At 41.6% G+C, this 6,711-nt stretch overlaps 1 pseudogene across 1 annotated transcript in view; it reads left to right on the plus strand.

The window, feature by feature from the left end:
* Nucleotides 1–6,711, plus strand: part of LOC109466565 — a 50,310-nt pseudogene that overhangs the window by 14,472 nt on the left and 29,127 nt on the right. Inside the window, exon 8 of the transcript XR_002140026.1 lies at nt 1,452–1,629. The product of XR_002140026.1 is annotated as an uncharacterized LOC109466565 (transcript). The remainder of the gene's footprint in view (nt 1–1,451; nt 1,630–6,711) is intronic.

Below are 6,711 nucleotides of genomic sequence, written 5' to 3' on the forward strand. Positions count from 1 at the left end.
CCCCCGCCATGCTGAAAATGTAATTTACCATGTTGTTAAGGAATGGGGAGGTTGCAGTTTTGGGTCTTAGCATTTAAAAGGGGTCAAACAGAGGGGTGTCTGGTTCCGATAAAAAATTTGGGTGACGGCGCAGCAATGACGGCGGGGGTAATGGCGCGGGTGACGGTGCAGGCTGTCAGACACGTTAATCAACAGTCCATACCAAACCAACCGTCAGTAGCCATCAAACACATACAAACATATTACGCACATAACTTTCATACTACACACAAACAAATAACCTAAACCAATAGAATACAAAAAAACCCCGGAGGTTTGAAATCTACGATTTTCCTTCTTAATTTTTTCAATGGCCAAATCCGATAGCGGTATCTGCCCTGTTGACACGCGGCTGCCTGTTGCACTATGCCGACTTCCTGGTTACCTGACAGCGGGAGTATGATCAGTGATAGCGCCTGTTCTAATGCCTTTTAATGGGGTGGAGACCAACCAAGTATTAAAGTTACTATCTGTGCAGCTGTGCCCAGGCAGGTTGGCTCCCAGACGTTTGCTCTACTTTCTCTGCGTGTATATGAATGAGCCGATACAAGTGTTTTTGAGCTTGTCACACATTTAGCACTTTGAACTTTGAAACAGCTGTTTGTGTGAAATATAGGGGACAATGTACACTGCCCGGGCACTACTTGCCTATAGGATTTCTGTACCGTTCTTCCATATGAATACATTTATAGTCTTATGGTGATTAAATGCTCCTTTTGTAATTTGAGGTTTATTTGTTGCATGTCCTCAAGACAATGGCGACCTCTGCCGGTGCGTTTCGCATTTGCATGGTGTTATTTTGCAGCAATACGTACTTACACGTATACTTATACGTAAATAAATTACAAACCTCTCATTTCTGCTATTTCCTAACGACATAATCCTGTGAGCTAAGACAGTTTTAACAGAAGCCTTTATTTCTACTCCTTATTATTCCTCAAATTATCTTTTCACCCATACAATAAGTAAGTGTGGATTTTATTGTTTTTCTCATGTTTCTCCTCCTCGTCCTCCTGCCATTTGGTTAGATGGACTCAATTTCTTCATTTTTTACCAAATGACCTGGAATTTGGCACAGAGGTTGGGCGACCAAATACCCCCAGACGTTTTACAGGCTTTTGTAATTGTTTTCTTTACTTGCTTGTTTTCGCTATTTTCAGGCAAAAATTGGAAATTTTGGTACCTGGAGCGTAGGGATATTAAAACAATTGATACTGGATGGAAACGGTTGGTATGGGACAGTCCATTTTGATTGGGGAGGGAAATGGACTGAAATATGCTGTATTTGCTTCCAATAAAATGCTGGCCTTTCTAGTTTTAAGTAACTTATTAATTAAAAGACGCTGCAGTTGTATTCTTATCCTACCGTTGCTCAGTGCAGATCTGTAAGAAAATCCTCTTATCACTTTTAGGCTACGATGCAGCCCTGGCCGTCGGCGCATGCGCGTCAGTGCTGGTGACGGTGGGCGCGGTAGGTTTCCTGTGTACGTGGCTATGGAGACGGAAGCAGGGTTACCATGGCAACCTGGATGACTTGAACAATGAGGAAGGAAGCGGAGGTTCTTGGTTCGACTGTTGCTGGCCAACAAGGTATGTACACACTACACTCGTTCTTATATTATCATGAAGGTTCATCTGTGTTGGTAGTAATCATAGTAAAATGCTGAACTTTATTCCAACACAGGGATTACACAGAGATCAAATTTTCAATGGCCACTGTTGCCTTCATCAGGATAATTAATGACCAATCACTTCAAAATGTAATCTCGCGAGAGTTACGGTTACAGACACGTGGCCTTATTCACACGAAACTTTGCGGATACGTGACGTCAGCAATTTTTCAAACGTGTCTTGTTTTGTGTTCCATATATTCCTGTTACATTCAGTGTTAACGTTGCAGTACCTGTACGTTCGTGTAAGTGGCGCTTCTACCCTGTTGGTTTACGACGATTGCGTGAGGTTGAATACCAACTTGTTAAAGTAAAAGTAGATAATATAAGGTGCAACGGTGACGATACGTTTCTAGAATGCACATATTCCATAACAGAAAATCTGTGCCATGAGCTCTAACCACACCACACTTGTTGCAGTGCAGGGAGGTTGTGATGACTAGTCCATGGGCCAAGTGAGCTACCAGTGATTTGGTCCCCCCAACTCGCCCCCTTGAACGATTTAGTTAGACATCTAGGTTACTCAAGCAACTTGATATCATTTTGAAAACGGGAAACGGCCAGACATTTCAGGCAGCACCCACTATTACATATCGTCAGTGACACTGGAGAATTCCCAGATCTGGGTGTCTGTATGTAGGATATCTGTGGAGAATATTTTGATATGATAGCCGCCGCAGTGTGGTAGCTTTGACCTTGCTATCTGACCTTAAACTTTGACCCCGCCCTTTTCTACTTATAATGCAAAGGTTGGTGGCAAATAATCAAATTTCGATGTAACTTCATAGACTGATGAAACAAGAATCAAGAATTACAAAAATAGTAATTTTGTTTCGATATGCCATTTCTATGAGAAGTTACAAGCCTTTGAATTTGTTTCTTAGAAAATTTCACTTGAGAAGATTATGTCCATATATCACTGTTGGAATTCTGCGAATGATTTATGAGGTATGACTTTGAGGTATGACATCAGCACTATACAGAGCCCGCAGCTATAAGATGCTTTCCTTGATATCTCTGCTGGAAAATGAAGAATTGTAGGGAGTTAACAGACTTCACGCAGGTATGGAGAAGACGGTGCAAGCTGAATGTAAAAGGAGTTAGTTTCATTCGCAAAACAAGAAAATCCCTCAAAGTCGCTTTTAAGTGCTTATTTGAGCCACTGTGTGCCCTCCACACTCTGAATAACGCCCCGCTGAAAGCTGCAGACGTTAAGGGAAGGTTACATGCATTCAGTCGTAAATTACTAGTGACATCTGATTGGCAGTCAAACATTTCAACTAGACCTTTGCTCACGTTCATAAGGCCACAGCAAAGTGATTTTTATGGATGACACCAGCGCGCGCATCAAGTTTCGCCTGATAAAAAAAAGGAATTTTGTCACCCTCTGCCGGTAGTCAACATGCCGAAAATGGGCAAATGGTAGGAAACGTCTAGTGGTTTAGAGACCACCAGGGATCCAGCAAACTTAAGGCACAACTGCTCGCGTTTGATGTCAAGTGTTAACAGTCTAAGGTGTTCCATCGCATATGAATACCCAGTGTAGTAGCTGACCATGAGAGTACGACAAGCTCTTTTCTACAATTGATCTAGCTACATGAAGTGTATACAACTCTTCAAGTACAGGTAATAGTGCTGAATTTTTACTAGTAATTTCCCGCCTTGTTTTTTTCGCATTAATTTTGCAGTCTACTGAGGATGTCATCCATAAAATTTACTTGCTGTGGCCCAAGTACCCATCCAAGAAACTCAGTAGACAGAGACAGGCCCACGTGGAGCATACTAACGTTAACGTTAATCCTACTTTTACAGTCGGCTTTGTGCGATTCCACGGATAAAGCGTCTTTCAAATTCAATTTGTATTGAGCCTCGGCGTTGCAATGTTCCCATCGTGAGAGTCAGGAAGTGATGTTCTTAGCAGGTCATTCTATCTATAGGAATCCAGAGGTTTTGTAGTGAGTCTGCAAGGAAGGAAATATCTGAATATGTCCCATACAGAGCAGAAGAATTGCTTATGGCATTGCACAGTGGTGAGACTGATACGATAAACAGATGCTTGTGTCAGATACACGCTCATGTGTGCTTCTTATGATACACCCTGGTGGCAGACTTCCGGCCTAATCTCCGCTATTCCAAGTCCAGGGTGTACCACAGAGTGTTTTACTTGGGCCAGTTTTTCAAGTTTCACTTATCAGTTATGTCTACACATATTGTACAAGGCATGAGAGTACAGACTCTTATGTCCTTTATGTTTATTTCTGTTTTTTATGTTCTTTTTTATGTTCTTTATGTACTTTTAACCCAGGCAATTTTAATACAAGACATGGTGACGTTTATCTCTATGCCGCTACCAATGCGGAGATAGACAATACTCATTTTCACCTGAGATAATTGAGGAAAGTCATGTAAAGTGTCTTTTCCGAGGACACACGTTCGGTGGCATGGTAGGATTCGAACTCTGGTCCTCTTGGTTTTGATCCGAGCACTCTGCCGTTACGCCACACAGCCCCGCAACCCGACAGTGGTATGGCCTATGGTGTGCATTTCACCCTAAATCAGAAAATTGGACACCTTTAACACTGAAAGCTGCACATGTATGCGCAGAGCTGGCCATATTCAGGCTACTGTTCGTGTCCATGGTGCTGATTTGCTATCTATTCCCTTTACACCGCACTTAGGCCCAGGAAAAAATGTTATGTTTCATGCGTTGATGAAATCCAGGGGGGAGGATTGAATCGTTACTATGGCTTAATAGATTACCGTCTGCAGTATCAGTATTAGGTCAGTATTAGGCCATGTTGATTTGATTATATGGATCGTACAAAGTAGCTGCAAAATGAGCAAATACATACCGTAAATTGCCAAAAAAATGTTGGAAAACGATACTAATGTCGCAGAATACCAAAACCAATTCCAAAGAAAAGGGAGAAAACGTGAAGAAATAAAAATAAAGAGTCTATTATTTGCCATACCGTACTCGTGTGTTCAGTAATTTGTTCACCCTTGCCAAACTTTTATATTCGCACGCTCGCGTCAGTTTTGGGGTTCCCAGAGGATGCCATCCATATAACCAAATCAACATGGCCTTACCGGGGGAATTTACACAAGCCATTAAGGTACCAGTCTGGAATAGTCCAGACACGTCATTGTGCAAAGCCCTTAAGCTTTGTCTCACACGGAACTTAATTCTTTTAAATATCAACCCAGACAGTGTGAGTGCAAAGGGAAGGAAGAACAAATTTATTCAGTTGCTTTGGTTTATTTTATATTACATTTGTATTTCAATATCTAGTGTAAAACCGTTTGACGTAATAGAATTGTAGTCTGTGTGCCAAAGGAGAATTTGTACTGTCTTGAAGTAAATGTTGCCTCAGATTATTTTGTTTGCCTACACGTTCAGCACCAAGGACAGTTACATAAGAAAAATCTTGACGCAGCCAAAAGTACAGCGACTTTTTTATGGTCCAATATAAAATAGAAATACAAAATAAATTTTTAAAGTCTACTTACTCAATGGTAAGGGCTGACATAGGTAAATTGACAATAACCCAATAAAATCATTTGGGGCCAATAATGGGTTTTAGTATTTTTCTATAGTACTTGTTTTTGAATTAAAAGATGTTAATTATAAATAGAATTGCCCATTTGTTGGAAACATGTTCATGCAGCTGAAGGGACGTCCTTTCATCCCGCATGAAGTCATTTGCTTTAAAATTATTCCCTACAAGAGACGGTCTCTAGACTTGAGTCTGAGCAGCCTCGAATGAAAACCCAAAATAAAGCCTTAATTGCAAGATTCATCCATTTGGCCTAAACTTCTCCTAAAAATAGAGGCGAACTTAATATTTCACACGACACACAACCTTATAGTCTCCCCGCGTGATTGCTAACTAGCAGACCCCGACACGCTATGGCAAACGTTTAATGTAGGCTGCACGGTAAGGCTGGCCTAAAACGGGGGGGGGGGTGAAGCGTGTTTTGACTGGTGATGGACCGTTTCCGGTAGACTGTACTGAATAGAGGTCACCGATTCCAAGACACTGGACTGCACACAGTGTGTGTGTGTGTGTGTGTGTGTGTGTGTGTGTGTGTGTGTGTGTGTGTGTGTGTGTGTGTGTGTGTGTGTGTGTGTGTCTGTGTCTGTGTCTGTGTGTCTGTGTGTGTGTGTGTGTGTGTCTGTGTGTCTGTGTGTCTGTCTGCTTGTATATATGTCTGTCTTTACTCATAGCTGTCATTTCGTTACATGACCTCCTTGACAGCTACACAAGATGCAAATATTTTATGGAAGTCTGAGACCTCGAGAATTCGTGTGTTTTGTACATGCAAAAGAGTACGTACTAGTAATATATAATGAATACTTTAACTCACCCCCAAAATCACTCACATATATAACGTATTGGCAAAGCGATCCTCCTCTATTAAGGTACCTACTAGGTAAAACCTAACCCCATTGGTATGGACTGAACTTCCTTTTTTAAAACCAAATGTGCATTGAAATGATTAAGTGCTAGGCTAACGCCGTGGTATTTACCTAGACGTACTTTTTATCAACCTCCAAATCAATCATTCTCAACATTCGGTCCTAATCCCTGGAACAACCAGCGGTATATAAAAGCCCGGAAGTGAGGATTACAAAGTTACCGGCGTACTGTGCCGCATGGCGTTTTACAAAACGTGCAGGCCTTGAGCGCTGGGTTACACATCCGCACTTTTCATCATTCACATCCCAACCTGTCTGATGAAGCTGATTAGGATCATTCGCCACTGTCGGCGGAAATAAAAAGGAGAAACTGATATCTACACCTGAAGGCAACAGGGTTAGGATGTAGTTCTTCATTGTAAAGTCCTGTAGATGCCGACTGGAATTGGATATTTCATCACTGCTGGAGTGTAAATTGGAGCTTGCTTGATATTTTGTCCCGTAAAACGTTAGGAATATCCGATCGCAATCTCTGTCTCTCTGTGCATATTTGGTTGTGTGTGTGTAAGTGTGTGTGTGTGT

This window comes from Branchiostoma belcheri, unplaced genomic scaffold (assembly GCF_001625305.1).
Source record: "Branchiostoma belcheri isolate BF01 breed outbred unplaced genomic scaffold, Haploidv18h27 scaffold17, whole genome shotgun sequence".
Taxonomy (NCBI): Eukaryota; Metazoa; Chordata; class Leptocardii; order Amphioxiformes; family Branchiostomatidae; genus Branchiostoma; species Branchiostoma belcheri.